This window comes from Triticum aestivum, chromosome 4A, assembly GCF_018294505.1.
Source record: "Triticum aestivum cultivar Chinese Spring chromosome 4A, IWGSC CS RefSeq v2.1, whole genome shotgun sequence".
Lineage (NCBI taxonomy): Eukaryota > Viridiplantae > Streptophyta > Magnoliopsida > Poales > Poaceae > Triticum > Triticum aestivum.
The window spans coordinates 124,530,176-124,547,216 of NC_057803.1; the positions used below are offsets into that span (position 1 = coordinate 124,530,176).

Sequence of the window (17,041 nt, forward strand, 5' to 3'; positions counted from 1 at the left end):
ACGCTTCTATCCAGTCAAAACACTTTGTAGATTAGAGTTGAATCAAAAATTTAGGGTTAGGTTTCCGCCGAAACCATCTCGGACCCACCGGGTTGCAGAACTCGGTTCCACCGATTCGGCCAAGGCCATTGCACATGTGGTTCTTGGTCTGACCGAGAATTGCAAATCGGTGTGACCGAGTTCAAGACTTTGTGAAACCCTAGCAGTCTCGGTGCCACCAAACTGTGACTCGGTCTGACCGAATTCACTAGTTTAGGTTCCAACAGCTGCTTCGGTATCACCGAGTTTGCAAATCGGTTGATCCGAAATGCTTTCTATGGAAAACTAAAACTAAGTTTTTGACTCATTCTTTTGCAAAAACCTCTGCATTTTGTGATGCTCATCCACTCTATCTCATCTATATCTATTCACAGGGTCTGCTGTCAGTGTTTGCAACATGTCTGACCAGAGTGACAGCCAGAACAGGTCAGAGGAGCAGGTTCACCTGAGTGAGGGCACTAGTCCCTCTAGCAGTTCAGATGATGGTAGCAGGATCACCCCCAAGAAATTTGCCAAAGGCTGCCACTAGAGCAAGCAAGAAGAAAACTTCAGAGTCTGAGGATGAAGACTATGTGGCCACTGAGGATGAGGCCACATCAAAGAAGAAAGTGGTTAAGGAGTACAGCTCAGCTGCAGTTAAGCCAGGGATGAAGATCAAAAGGCCAGCAGGAAGACAACCAATGTCTAAGGCCAGAGCATCCTCTCAAGCATCTTTGGAATCTCAACCCAAAGAGCCTGCTGCAGAAGGGAAGAAAAGGAAGGAAAGGGTCAAGAAGACCATGGCCAGAGTGATTGGAAAGGCTTCCATGATGGAAGAAGAAGAGGAAGAAGAGGTTGCTGCACCAGCACCCAAGGCACAGAAGCTTATGGGTGATGCTATCAGGACAAGGGCTGCATCATCAAAGCCCAAAGAAGCACCCAAAGCTGCCTCCAAGCCCAAGACTGCACCAAAGAGAAATACCAGAAACATACCAGCTGCTGAGAAGAACAAGGCCCCAGTGCCTGAGACTGTTGCTGATGAAGATGATGAAGGACAAGTCCTGAGGAAGCTCAAACCCAAGATTCCAGACCACAATGATGCTCATCCTGTGGCTGAGAACATGAAGATCAGGAGAGACTCTGGACTGAGGATATGGAGAGAGACATATCCATATGCTACAAGAAGAAGAACTGCTATTGATTACAGGTTCCACACAAAGAACATCATGATTTCTACGAGACAGTTTTGTTGGACAAGAAGCCTATAGTGTGTGATATGAGGTGGGTCAACTGGACCTACATGAAGGAAAATGAGGAACACTATCCTAGTGTGTTTGACAGCTTCAGTGCTTGTGGAGTTGCAGACTTTGTTGGGCAGAAGCTCACAAAGTGGAATGAGGAGCTCATAATGCAATTCTACTCCACATCACACTTCTATCTAGATGGCAGGATAGTATGGATGTCTGAAGGTACAAGGTACCACTCAACTGTTGAGGAATGGGCAAATCTGATCAATGCTCCTAAGGAAGAAGAAGATGACTTGGATGTCTATGCCAAGAAGAAGATGGATCACAACTCTATGGCAGATATGTACAAGGAGATTCCTGATGATGATCTTGAGACTCACCAGTTTGGGTCAGTAAAACACTTGCTGTCAGGGCTACCTACAATCAATTGGATCCTTAGGCACACTCTCTTGCCCAAGTCTCGTGATCACAGAATGATCAGAGGCCATGCAATTAACTTGCTACATATATTTGATGTGCCACAGAAGTTCAAGGTCATGAGCCTTATAGTTGACACTATCAAGAGGACTTCAGCTGACCAGAAAAGAAGTTGTCGATATGCCACATAGATCCAGGAGTTGATAAACTCAAAGATGGGCACAGGCACATACTTGTTGGATAAGGAACACTTGCCTACCTATCCTGACTTCGAGGACAACCAAGTTGTGATGAATGAAGATGAACCCTCCTTAGTGCAAGCACAAGCAAAGAAAGAGAAGGCTGCCAAGATGCCAACTCAAGAGGAGGCATCTGAGTACTTTTTGAAAAGCAAGCAAGACCAGCTTGGTTACTTGATAGCATCATCTCTGAGGATTGAGAAGGGGTTGGCCACCCTAACTCAAAACCAGGAGAGCCTAGAAAGAATCGTGGAACAAAAATTCTATGATTTAGATGTCAAAGTAACTGAGATTCAGTCTGTTGTGGAGGAGCTACAAGATGACATGCAGGAGAGGAAGGGCAAGACAACCGCTGATGCATTTGCCAGAGTGCCTCGAGCTCAGAGACCTGCTGCAGTGCTTATACCAGACACTAGAGCCACTTCATCTGCACCAGCTACAGCTTCAGTCCCACCAGCTCCAGCACCTACCCCATCAGCTCCGTCTACTTCGTCTGAAGCCTTCATCCTTGGAGTTCTCCGGACACCACCACCTGAAGACCAAGCTTGAGAGACGTTTTAGTGCTATGCATTTTCTATGAACTTTTTGGTAACTTGTTGCCAAAGGGGGAGAAAAATGTATAGATCATAGGCTTCGAGAGAGAGCGTAGCTTTTAATTCTCTCTTGCTTTGGTGGTTGAACTTTGTTTATCTTTTGATTGCTTGAGATACTACGCTATTATCTGTGAGACATTGATGATCATGTGGTTGATCATAAGCTACACTTATGCTTGTTAGATGATATTATCTTACTTATCCTTATATGATCATTCACTTTGCTTGGTGATGAGTGCATGTATTTAATTCTTATCATTTTGAGCGCTCCACCAAGATGTATGTGACATGGAAGAGTAACCCAAGATCCTAACTCATTGTGCATTTGCAGTCCAAAGCAAATCTTAAGATATGCACAAATTTAGGGGGAGCTCTTGCTTTTCACATACTTCTCAAAGCGACAATATCTTTCACTCTTATTATCATTTGTCGAAGCTTTTATCTATATGTTGTCATCAATTACCAAAAAGGGGGAGATTGAAAGTGCAACTATCCCTGGGTGGTTTTGGTAATTCCTAACAACATATAGCTCATTGAGCTAACATTATTCCAAGATTAATATTTTAGGAAAAGCTCAATGGATGGCATGGCATGGATGAGGAAAGTGGATCCCTCAAAATTCTAAGGACAAAAAGTTTGGCTCAAGCTTCAAGATCAAGACTCTACATTTTATATTTTAGTGATCCAAGATCACATTGAGTCTATAGGAAAAGCCAATACTATCAAGGAGGGGTGAGGTGTTGCTTAATGGCTTGCTTGCTCAAAGTGCTTAGTGATATGCTCCAAAATCCTCAACTACCTTCCCACATCCACATATGACCTAAACCGAAAGTCAAACTTGGCCCCACCGATTCTATCTATCCGGCGCCACCGAGTTTCAAATGTCATAGCCACTGCCACAAACCCTAGGCAAATCGGTTTCACCGATAGGGATCTCGGGCTCACCGAGATGGGATTGTAATATCTCTGTTTCCCTTCGTAATGTTTCGGTCTTACCAAGATGAGCGATCGGTCCCACCGAGATTGCAATGTAAACTCTCTGTTTCCCTTTTGTAGCATTTCGGTCTCACCGAGATGAGCGAATCGGTCCCACCGAGTTTACCTGACCAACTCTCTGGTTAGCTTATTACCAAAATCGGTCCCACCGAGTTTGTGTAATCGGTCACACCAAGATTAAGTTATGCCCTAACCCTAACCATATTGGTCCTACCGAGTTGCATCTCAGTCCCACCGAAAATCCTAACGGTCACTAGGTTTGCTGAATCGGTTCGACCGAGTTTAACCATTCGGTCCCACCGAGTTTGGCAAATTGTGTGTAATGGTTAGATTATGTGTGGAGGCTATATATACCCCTCCACACACTCTTCATTTGTGGAGAGAGCCATCAGAACATACCTACACTTCCAATACACATTTCTGAGAGAGAACCACCTACACTTGTGTTGAGGTCAAGATATTCCATTCCAACCATATGAATCTTGATCTCTAGCCTTCCCCAAGTTGCTTTCCACTAAAATCTTCTTTCCACCAAATCCAAATCCTGTGAGAGACAGTTGAGTGTTGGGGAGACTATCATTTGAAGCACAAGAGCAAGGAGTTCATCATCAACACACCATTTGTTACTTCTTGGAGAGTGATGTCTCCTAGATTGGCTAGGTGTCACTTGGGAGCCTCCGACAAGATTGTGGAGTTGAACCAAGGAGTTTGTAAGGGCAAGGAGATCGCCTACTTCGTGAAGATCTACCGCTAGTGAGGCAAGTCCTTCGTGGGCGACGGCCATGATGGAATAGACAAGGTTGCTTCTTCGTGGACCCTTCGTGGGTGGAGCCCTCCGTGGACTCGCGCAACCGTTACCCTCCGTGGGTTGAAGTCTCCATAAACATGGATGTACGATAGCACCACCTATCAGAACCACGACAAAAACATCCGTGTCTCCAATTGCGTTTGAATCCTCCAAACCCTTCCCTTTACATTCTTGCAATTTGCATGCTTTACTTTCCGCTGCTCATATACTCTTTTGCATGCTTGCTTGAATTGTGTGGAGATTGCTTGACTTGTGCTAAGATAGCTAAAATCTGCCAAGAACTAAAATTGGAAAAAGGCTAGATTTTTATTTGGTCAAGTAGTCTAATCACCCCCTCTAGACATACTTTCGATCCTACAGTAAGATAATCCTACAACATGAGACGTTGCAGCCACAAAGGGTCAGTACATTGAATGTACTGGCAAATTCACACTTTAGAGCAATGCTGAATAATGAGTATCACTACATGCATATATGGCTGGTGGAGGCTCTAAGTTTAAGTTTTGCATAAAGTTAATTTTTTTCCTACAACAAAGTAATATATTTTATTTAACTACAAAGTTGGTTGAAAATTATTGAGAAGGTTCCTCCAACTCAATCCCAAAATAATAATTATAACCCCTCAAATTAATTAAGTAAAGTGATGAGATCAAATCAATAATTCAAGTACCAGATACTCAAGATGTCCATAACCGGGGACACGGGTAATCATGATTAGTTTGTACACTCTGCAGAGGTTTGCAGACTTTTCCCCACAAGACTCGATCTGCTCCGTTGAATTTCTCGCACTGCATGATGTTTGAGAGACGGATGACCGAGACATAGTCTTTCTGGAGAGGTCCCCTTAACCGATAGATAGGCCGGTACACCTACAATCCCCTACATCTGCTAGCCCATCATGGAAAGGATTCCCACAACTTACTCAACTATGCCAGAGTCCATAATGGATTGTGGCTGCACACGGAAGTTTCCAGCATGAATAATCTTATGATCCCTTTGAGCCTGGGTGACAAACTATAGGATGATCACACGGGTACTCCCGGATATCCCAGGACAGCTCTGGATTGCTCCAGGTGCCCAGACAACCACTGGGTGCTCCAGGGTGCCTCAACCAATCCACCCAGATGTGTATTAAAGTAGCCACCTTAAGTTAACCATTATTTAACAACTCTCACATCTGTCATGGATACTCTCAGCCAAAGCACGTCTACAAGCATAGCATTGCAATATAAGCATAACGTAGAAGTATCTGCCAGGGTTTGATATAAAAAGATAATAGGTTCTACCTAATCATCTACTTCCCAAAACCCACATGTTAAGCAGATCCTACTCATGCAATGTTTGAGGGTTGAAACTAATGCATAAAAACTGGGTAATAAAGGGGTATGATCAAAGTGTTACCTACCTCGTACTATTGATGAAGATGATTCACACACATAACTCCTTATAGTTCTACTCGTCACACTCCAGTCAATCCATCGTAAGCAAGCAATAGTAACCACACATAAGCAATCATGCAAAAGAAATCGAAGAAAAGATCTTGGAAAACTTTGAAAACAAGCAATTAACTCTTGCAACCGAATTTTTTTCTAACAGTACCAAAATTGAGTGAATTTGGTCTTATCAGAAAGTTAGATCAAGAGCTTCGAATAGCAAAAAGAATCAACTGAATCGGAGTTATAAAACTCAAGTTATGAACAAAAGAAGTTTGAATTCAAATCTATTTGAAACCAAATTTTAAACTTCCAAAAACATTTTTAAGTTGATTATCTGGATAGAGGGGATCATAACGAAGAAGTGGGCGTTAGTTTCGTTGGATTTGGATAAGCGAGCAAAAAGGTGTGATCGTTTTAAGATCAGGGACTAATCTGTAAATAAAATATTCACGGACAAGTCCCTAGCTGAAATTAAACAGAAAAAGAAAATCTATCGGATGAACTCCGCTGCGAAAACCTAGCGAACGGATTCGTTCGCTGCGAAGAGATAAACAGTGAGCGTTTGCTAAATAACTAAACCCAAAAAAATAGATCTAGGTTTTCTCAATAAAACCGATCTAGGGTTTAAAAAAGCGAACTTTACAAAGGAAACCGAATCGGACCGGCGGTTTCTTTACCGGTCAGGGGCGGTGGTTCGACGGCGAGGTGGGATGGCGGCGATGGCGTCGGCTGCAAGCGGGAGCGGCGCCTCTGAGGTCGGCGGCAATGGGCGGAGACGGCGGCGAGCGCGACGCGGGGCGGCAGAGTCGGAGGTGGCGGTGGTGGCGGTTAACGGCGACGCGGGCAGCAGCTGCGGTGGGAAACAGCGGCAGCGGCAGTGGTTGTGTGCAACGGCGCTGGCGGGCGGCTGCGGGTTCGGCGGCGGCGGACTAGGGTCCAGGGCCCCTGGGGGTGGAATATATATAGGGGGCGGCGGACCTCGAGAGGCATGCTCGGGTCGGAGTCCGACAGTGGCGGCGACGTACAGGAGCTGGTCTCCTACGGGAGGTCGGTGATGGCTGCCTGGGCCGGCTGGGCTTCAGCCCAGTCGGTCCGAAGAGTTTTTTTAAACACAGAGAAAAAAACAACAGAAAAAAAAATTATATAGGCATATTATATGTCAAAATTTTCAGAGAAAGATTTTCTACTACATGAACATTTTTCTAACATCAAATAAAATCCACAAAAATTTAAATATAGCAAAGAGTGCTTCTAGTTCAATAAAACGCAATAAAAATCATTTTTAAAATACCAAAATGATTTCAAATTTATTTCTCTCCAATTTTCTACTGTAGGGAATCATTTTACCCTAATTTATATTTTTTGGAGAAAAATAATTTGAATAAAACCCAAATAACTCCAAATTGAAAGTGTGTTTAAAAATACTTCAAAGGGACTTTCAATTTGTTTCCTTTTAAACTCCCAACTCATATTTCATATGTTTTGAAGAAGTCATTTTATCTTCTTTATTGAAAATCATTGAGTTGCATAAAGTTTCTGAATTGGAAAAATATTTCCAAATGAAATTCAAATCATTTCAACAACCCTTTTCATTTATTTAAATGGAAGAAGTCATGTCATCTTCTCTCTAGGGTTTTGTGATGAAATAAATTTGAATTCATGGAGATCAGAAAGCAAAGGTCAAAGTTTGGGAAAGTCATTTCATTCCCTCTCATTTAACTTTCAAAAAGTTTTTCCAAATTTCACTCAATTTCACACATCACAATCAAACAAACAATCAAAACTAGCTATTTATTATAACATTCCAAAATTTAAAATTTTGGGATGTTATAAACCTACCACCCTTAAAATGAATCTCGTCCTCAAGATTCGGAGAGGCTAGAAAGAAATAGGTTAGGTTCGGGGGTCTTCTCAAAATCCATCGATCGTCTTCGGGGGTCTCGGGTGCTACCACCCTTAGAAGCATTGTTAGGGTTCCATCAAAACTCATATACTCCATCCTTAAGGTTGACAGGGTCGGTCTTCTCAGATTCTCAGGAAATTCCTTCTCTGGGCTCTTCTGGTAGTGGCATAACATTTTCCTCAATTCTTCTGTCCTTCCATCTTGGTACGGTTCTTCTATGAACGGGTCTTCTTAGCTGACTGGTCTGGCGCTAATATTAAACAACTATCGATATCTCATGGTGGTTATCAAACAATTAGACTGGGTCCCTGCAGAAAACGGGTCTGGGTTTCATTCTCACCGTATGACCTACGATTGGCAATAGCGGCCTTGTACAAGGGGAAAAATTGTCATACCATTCTAAGGTTCAAACAAGGTTTTGATCGCCGTCGCTCTACTATAGGCAAGTTACTCAGATTTACCATCCCATATAGCAAGGCGAATAATAAGAGTAAGTCGGTATGGTGATCAATCCATCCTGCACCCAAATCATTACCTTGTATATGGTTTAGCAAGTCTCGCATTCTAACACTCGGTCATCCTCACAAGCATTGCTGACTTTCACTTGTCGACGAACTAAGTTAGGATAAATCCATTAATTCTGCAAGCCAAACAAACATCTACCGTTCCATCACAACTACCAGGTTTTGCGTAAACTCCTATAAGATCATCTATTGATAAAGTCGTAACTTCTTCCAGGGTTTTTCCTTCAGCAAGAGTGTGCTTGCTTCTTAATTTCCTCCACATCATTTGCGGGCATCCGATACGGTCTCTTCGATATTGGTCCGGTGCTTGGCAATAGCTCTATCAAAAATTCTACGTCTCGATCTGGCAGCATGCCTGGTGGTTCCTCTGGAAATACATCCGGGTAATCCTTCACAACACGCACTTCTTCCTGAACAATTCTAGAGAGAGAATTTACTTGGGTCCTCCTTGGTGCATATTCATAATATTGAAGCCAAAAGATGCAAAGTTAATAATGATAGTGCAACTTATTTGTGGCACTGCCGTTTAGGTCATATTGGTGTAAAGCGCATGAAGAAACTCCATGCTGATGGGCTTTTGGAATCACTTGATTATGAATCACTTGATGCTTGTGAACCATGCCTCATGGACAATATGACTAAGACTCTGTTCTCCGAAACAATGGAGCGAGCAACTGACTTATTGGAAATAATACATACTGATGTATGCGGTCTAATGAGGGTTGAGGCTCACGGCCGGTATCGTTATTTTCTGACCTTCACAGATGATTTGAGCAGATATGGGTATATCTACTTGATGAAACATAAGTCTGAAACATTTGAAAAGTTCAAAGAATTTTAGAGTGAAGTGGAAAATCATCGTGACAAGAAAATAAAGTTTCTATGATCTGATCACGGAGACAAATATCTGAGTTACGAGTTTGGTCTTCAATTAAAACAATGTGGAATAAGTTTCACAAATTCGTGCCACCTGGAACACCACAGCATAATGGTGTGTTCGAACATCATAACCGTACTTTATTGGATACTAGTACAATGCCCGTGCATTGCTACAGGAGAAATACATGAATAAATCAAACTGATGACTAAGTGACATGTGTGAAGTCCTCCGGATATATATCGCATCTTATCAATTTCTTTAGCGGATAGTATGAGAGCAACTATGCATCAGTCGCCTGTTTTTATCGGTGATAAAAAATTTATGATCGCCGTCTTCTTCATCCTCTTTGTCTTCATCCTTCCATCCCAACGACCCATCCTTTGACGTTGGTCGTGGCCGGTGTCGATGTCATGTGCCACACTACCCGAGCTGCCTTCTTTGTCGGTTCACCATTGCCCCGACACTGATCGAGGCCGGTGTTGATGCTACCCTGCCCATTCTCAAAACAATTATGCAAATCTTAGATGATCTCTTAAATGAAACATGTTATCAGTGCTGTGAGATGGCGTGTGCATAGCTTATAGGAAGCATGTGAAAGAGGGTGTCATGTTTTCAGAGGGATGGATTGATCAGTACCAGCATGTATGGAAACTTAATGCCTTCCAGAACTAAGCCACAAATTTTTCAAGCAAAGCACCATATTTTTCACCCTCACCAACGGTGGCCGTTCATGTTATCAAACTGCATCCGAACATGGTCGATCCCGAAGACAATGAGATCAGACACCACACAACATACATGTCACTGAACCGCGGCAGGGAAATCCCTTCTTTCAAACTTAAATGCAAGCTACTCCCATACAAAGTCTATACACCGTTCATCATACTCCCACTCACTTTCAACTTGTAATTTTGTGGAGTTGTTTCATGGAGGGAGGGGAAGTCCTGTGTCTGTCCCTGCATGCCTCTTTAATGCGTCGCCATGGAGCAAACACCAATATTTTCCTTCCAGTTGGAGAGATGTTTGCTACAAATAGTACACATATGTTCATCCATAACAGATAAAAATAGATAGTTCACTCTTTTTCCCATAATCAATATATTGGCGGATGACTTATTCTTGGAGCATTTCTTAAATTACTTCAGAGACCAAAGTTACAGTGTCAGGAATTCCATTGAAGTTATGTGTCCACTGAAGTGTAGCACTGAGCACCACGGATCACTTCAGGGATGATGTTTGGATTCTTGGTATTACCATAGAATGCCATCAACCCTGCTGATAGAACAGATGTTGGATCACATAATGCCCCATCCTCATTTTGCCATGAGAATATCATGCCATTCCTATAAACATGTAATATGTAAAAAAAAGTGATTAACTAAAAATATGAGAAAAGAGCCACCTGTCACTTATGCATATGTAAGAAGTGGTCTAGGGCCTGGATATGCTAATTTATATTCAGAATGGAACCCTTTTAAAAGAAAGCGATTTATTCCCTTTTACCTTCATGCTTTAGAGACAACAAAATTGCAAAGATGATCTATAAGCTGCTAGAAGAAATACTCACTCTGAAGTCCATTTGTAAGTTTTATATGCAAGGAAATGTACTCTTCCATTGCAAGACAAGCAATAAGGCTTTAAGTAATAGCATACCTGTAGTGCATACACTCTGTTGTATGTTCTTCCTGTGTTCCAAAATTCAACTCACGCAAGCAAGAAGTATTTCACTACCTTACTCCAGTAGTTTCAGTGCATACATTTGTTGCTCGTTGTGATTGCAACCTGAACAGAGTAACAAAATTGTCAGTTCGGCGCATGGATGAATTAATGGAAAAACACTGTCACATTGGCATGCATAGGTGTTCTGAAACTGTAAAAAAAATAGCATCTATATCTGCGCATACACAAGGAACAATTGCAGAGAAAATAAAAATTGAACCAGTCAAGGTTTTGATAATCATGAAAAAAAACTTGAGTTCACAGGAAACCAAATTAGTCGCTTGAGCCTCACCAACTCCTAATAAAGGCAAAATACAGAGGCTTGCTTGAGCCTATGCCAACATACAAGGCTGATTTATTGATCCAGTAATCGGATAATACTAAAATTAAGAGCAATAATAGAGAAGTTGTTCCAGTAATTATTATTACTAATCTTTTGTTTAGAAACTTTGCACAAGACTTTCTAACTACTGGTGCAACCAATTGACTCATGCCCATACACCTGTCATGTATCAACATACAGGACTGTATGCTACATATGAATGCTTTCCAATTCTTTAGGTCACAGCAAGCAACTAAAGGATAATACAAAAAATCACAAATAGTCTTTGTTCTTCATGATGGAGGTATTTTGATAATCATGAAAAAGAGGGAGCTTGAGTTTACAGGAAACCAATTGGCTATCATGATCGATGGGCACAACCAAATCAGCTAGTAACCAAACAAATAGAACATCTTTTGATGGTGAAATTATAGAAAAATAGTAGATAATTTTATATGCGTCAATCTACAGAAGGCACTGAACCATGTACTATGGGTGAAGAACAGGCGGACAGAATTCCGGCGAAGTCGAATGGCGAGATTCTGGCGAAGTCGGCAAAACGGCGACAACAATGTCGAGCATGGGAAGCAATTGAACAGGGGTTTCGGCCGAGGGAGTCAAGGCGTTCTCATAGCCAAGGAGATACGAAGTAGTTTTTGTACTTTAATTTCCTGCAAGCAGATATTGCTGTCAATCTATCCCCATAGCTCCCCTTGCGCCATCTTATGAAAGTCCAAGTACCAAGTCCTGACAACATAGAATCTGTCTATATATGCATCGAATCACATGAAACAGAAAGGGCATCACACAACTAGCTTCAACAACAACAAAAGGCTGCAAGACTCATAGAATAAATATCTTCACAGGATGTAATGCTTAGATTAGCATTAGCTGATGGATTAGCAGAAACTCTTCACCGGTAATCACTAAGCTTTATACATGACTTTTCTTTTCCAACCGTGCTTCACCAATGAAATTCAGATTTAATAGAATTAGTAATGAAAGATGTAAACAAAATTAGTGATGAGAATTAGCAGAAAATCTTATGGATTAACAGAAAATCTTAACTACAAACAATCATCAGTGATGAGAATTAGTAATGACAGCTGTAAACAAAATCAAAATTTAACAATGGGTTCTTCACAAGTTCATAACAATCCAACTGAACAAATTTTGGACTCAAAAATTAATATTAGGACACAATCTCTGGACAACATAAACTCCATGTACAGAATTTTAACCACTTCTTCAATTATCCAGAATAGCAAGAAACATATACGCTGATGCATGAACAAAAAATAGCAAGAACAAAAGTTGTGGAAAATCACAAGAAACATATACGCTGATGCATGAAGGAAATTCAGAAAGAAAAAAAACAGCGCATGGATATTACTCTAACAATGTGCATGAAGAAAAGCAAATCTAAGTCGATCATATACAGACCTTTGACCAACAACACAAAAACCTAACCCAGAGGATGTAATTAGAAGATCAAAAGCACCTCCCACCCATGAACAAAGGTGCGGATATAATTAATTGAAAAAGGCTAAAAAAAATTAAAGTCTTTGAATCTTAAGGCACTATTTGATGATTGATCACAAAATTATGATTAAGCAAATAATCAATCAGTACAGGAGCACATCTTGTAATTTACAGAAGATTACCATGTGATTTTGCTGAGATAATCGCAGTCAAAGGAGTCCCGTCCTACACAAATAATCAATCTGTACAGAAAGATTACCATGTGATTTTGCTGAGATAATTGCAGTCAAAGAATGCCGTGGAAACAATTGCAGTCAAAGCATGTCTTGGCCAAGGCCGGTGTTGCACGCCACCTGCTGCTTTCCTGTTGATGGCCCCCTGTTGCCTCTCCCCGATTCCCTTCCGCTCGTGCAGCCTGCACTTGACCCCCCACTCGGCCACTTTGACAGCCCGCGCTCACAGCGCTTGAGCTCGTTCCTGCTATGGCGCTTCGCCGGGCAGCCAATGGCGCATGTGTGGATCATGTCGCTCGTCCTCTGCTCCTACGCCTTCCGCTTGATGCTCTGCATCTGGCGGAGTTGGTGCCTCTGCATCGACCTGTTCCGCCTCTCCTACGGCCCCCTGCTCGCGCCTACTTCATCGCCGGCCATCTCGGCGCCCCCCGCCCCGCCGTCTTCATCCTGCACGCCAGCACGGCGTTCGCCCCCGGGTACGCGGGCTACTCCCTGGCCAGGCACCGCCTGCACGTCAGCGGCACCGTGCCGGCCCTCGCCCTCCTGCCCAACCCGTCCCCCCACAGCAGGCAAGACGCGGAGGGGCACGTCAATCTGGTGCACAGCTTGACGGTCGTCGTGGTGGTGCTTTTGGCCGCGTTCATGGCGCTCATCGTCAGGGTAGTCCAGCCGACCGACGAACTGATGACCGCGTTAATAAGGACCAAATTATTTACATTCGGAGGAAACAACGAAAGAATGTTCTAATAAGGAATTTTGACAAAAATCTTTAGTGCGTACCCCCAAATTAGTACCACCTTGTTTATATTACGATTTTGTCCATACAAATTTTTAAAGCGTATTATGACAAGAGAAGAAAGCGTATTGTAACGGTGAACCCACGGAGTCAATCCGTGCTTTGTTATTACTAGCAAAAGGGCCCGTGCGTTGCAACGGGAGAAACAAATCTTGCATGCCTTAGTTTGTGTTTCTACTTGAATGTCACATGTTTTGATTGAAAATTATGTGCAGATTAGAAAGAGCAATCCGCTATACTACCAACTTCCACTTTGCACATTTTTTCAACCTGTATAATGCAATGTAATCAGGTGTCCTGAAGGAGTAGCTTCAAAATCAGAAATATCTTTTCTTAGAATCAAAATCTGAAATAGCTAGCATGGACCCAAAATCATCTAATCGCTAGCCTGCTCTGCTCTGCTCGTTGTGACTTCATTTGTACACTTTTTGTGCCTTTTGTTCTTGCACATGTCCCGTCGCAAGCGCTCACCAAACAGAAGAGATGTGAGAGATACAGTAGTATCCACAAGAGAATGGATTCACCAACCGATGGTTACTCATCACAGTACGTTGTAGCTTTTCCATCTTTAACCGGAGCACCAAAGTATATGCGAGAAAGCTTTGGTTTGTAACCCATAGAAGAGAAAAATTCGAAGCTACAAAAGAGAAATTTATTCTGTATGGGTATCATCCTTTTGCACGTACTGTCAGAATGTCGTTTAAAGAAATAGCTAGCGCAGACCTGAAAGAGATAAATATATTTTTGTGAGTAGTACAATACATAGTCCTGGATACCACTTCTTTCTCAATTAGCATGATTGCCTGGCAAGATGACAAAGTTGTGTTGCTGAAATTTCTGGACAACATTGAAAAGAGAGGGGATTCGAGAAGAGAACTGCCAAATAAAGAGCTGAAGAAGCCTATCTCATCACCATATGCCACCTGTTGTTTATCTTGGTGGATGAAACAAACTAATATCCTGAACAAATTTACCTTCGGCCATGGTGAAGATTATATTTGATAACCTAGTACCATGAGACAATATCATTTTGAAATAGATCAGTAATTGGTATGAACAATAAAACAGACGTTGAGTTCCTCCGATCACCTGGAATAGGCCATGTTGATCATCGTGATGGGGGCATCGGTCAAGATGCAGGCGGTGTTGCTGCAAGTACAATCTTTTCCATCTCAAGATTCAATAAGCTCACCTAGAGTAAGTAAGAATTCAATTTGAATAAGAGTTGAGATGAAATTATTGACCTAAACAACAACTGGTGCACAACTAATTGAGAAAAAAGAGGAGTAACAACAGTGTAGGCATGTTAGTAAAATTGACAGTAATATATGCTTAGAAAAATTCATACACAAGTTGAGTAACTGAATGGACCAATCTATTGGAGTAACTTGAATTGCTAATGAGATGGTAAAGTATGCCAGATCATTCTGGTGGCATGTTGAGCCCATTATAGTGCTTGTGTAGTCATACAAAACAGTGTGATGCAATATATGTATGGAAAGGGTGTCACATAAGAACATGCAGGATCAGACGACTTAATATTAACCTTTGAATTTATATCTAAAACATCAACCAAAGTTTTCCTAGAGATTCTTAATTTCCCTTGTAATTTGCTTAATAAACGTGTTTCGAGTAATATTATGAACGCTATCAAACTTATTATTGTGAAAACAACAACATTCCAGAAGACAATGCCTATTGTTTCTCAAAGGCATATCATCAAACTAACTATTAGATAAACACCAAACCATGCTAGATCTGTTCAATGAAACGAGCTATTAGTGTTATGTAAAAAATCTGATTATAGCAGAGGAAGTGGGCACTAATATTTATCATCTACTACAGACTGAATCAAAATTCCAGCGCCATAAACTGCTCCTTTGGGTGCTGCCATACAACCCTAGCATTCTCTTCAAACAAGTATTTAGCCTCATTAGAACCATCATGAATTCTATTTGCGATCAAGCGAATTGATTATTCAACAGGCTGGAAGAAGTAGAGGCCGGGCAGTCAGCCGGTGACCATGGTGTAGCAATAGCGATGGCGTCCCATGGAGGAAGCTCGAGGCAGCACTGTGGACGAGCTTGGGGCAGCGATGCGATGATCTGCTATGCGAGCGACCTCAAGTCGGTCCACGAGCTGAGCATTCTCGTATAGTAAGAGTTTCACCAGAAAATTAAAATGTATTTCGATCCCTAATACGCATAACATCAAACAGGTTATGGGAAAAAGCTCATGGAAAGGGTGCACCTAATTTGGAACAACATGTATGAATAGTTAGGAAAATAAAGAGTTAAGAGAGTACTTTGGCCGCTGCAAATCCATGTAAGGGAGATGGTCGCTGCTTCTTGTCGATTCTAATCTAATCACACTTCCTGCCTCACAACACCTGCACATATAGCACAACAAAAACCAAAGATAAGATGACAGAGAACAGAGAGCAGCACAACAACAGGAGGAGATGCATTTTTTAGCCACCGCCGCCCAGAGAGCCGTAAGATCGTGCCCTTATACCTCCAGCGAGATCACCAGGCGAGGGCGTATCCAATGCTTGTTGGTGCTTTTCTGCAGTGGAAGATTGGATCGATCAGTGGTTGAATCAGAATGAGGCGGCGGTGGCGTTGGTCGCCGTCGACAGCCTGCCAGCAACTGGCTAGGGGACCAATGGGATATGGGGTCCGCGAGGGGAGAAGAGCGGCCTTAATGAAGCGATGGCAGCGGATTTGAGGAGGGTGTCGAGCAGGTCGAGCGTGAGCGACGACGGTAACTCCGGAAGCTTAGATACGACGCACGACACCAGGGTCAGCTCGTTCATGAAGGCCACGGACATTGCTTGCACGTCTGCACGATGATGGCCGCGGGGTCGCCGGGCAGTGGAAGGCCACCGGTGTTGGCCTTTTGGGGCACGTGGGGTAGGGGTAGGCGCACCGGCGGGATAGGCGGCGCTGCCGCACGATAGGGGGTGTGGGCCGGCGGCGCGCGGCAAGGGGGGCGCCGTGGGGGAGGGGAGGGGGGAGGCACGCGGGGCGGGGCGGAGGAGGCTGCGCGCCGGAGTGGAGATGGGGCTGGGAGGCAAGGTCGTGCGAGCGGCTGCGTTATTTTTCTTCTTCTTTTCTCTCGTCGTACCGGTTTGCGTATAGTCTTATTACGAGGCAATAGCTGCTTTATTAGTACCACCTCACGTATATGTTTTAAATTCAAATTGAAAGCATAAATTCACAGAAAGAAAGCGTATTGTGACGGTAAATCCACGGAGTCAATCCGTGCTTTATTATTATTATTATTATTATTATTATTATTATTATTATTATTATTATTATTATTATTATTATTATTATAAGGATAGACTAGCAAAAAGAGCCCGTGCGTTGCAACGGGAGGACAAAATTTTCGTATGCGTCAAGCAATCCATTCGTGTTGCCACTTCT

At 42.6% G+C, this 17,041-nt stretch overlaps 1 long non-coding RNA gene across 1 annotated transcript; it reads right to left on the reverse strand.

Moving 5' to 3' along the window:
- Positions 1-14,372: 14,372 nt before the first annotated feature.
- On the reverse strand, positions 14,373-16,588 carry LOC123081854 (uncharacterized). The gene is made up of 4 exons (XR_006438819.1): positions 16,128-16,588; positions 15,919-16,002; positions 14,703-14,805; positions 14,373-14,619 (listed from the first exon to the last, which is right to left on the reverse strand). It is a non-coding gene; the product is annotated as an uncharacterized lncRNA (long non-coding RNA).
- Between the last annotated feature and the right edge of the window lie 453 nt (positions 16,589-17,041).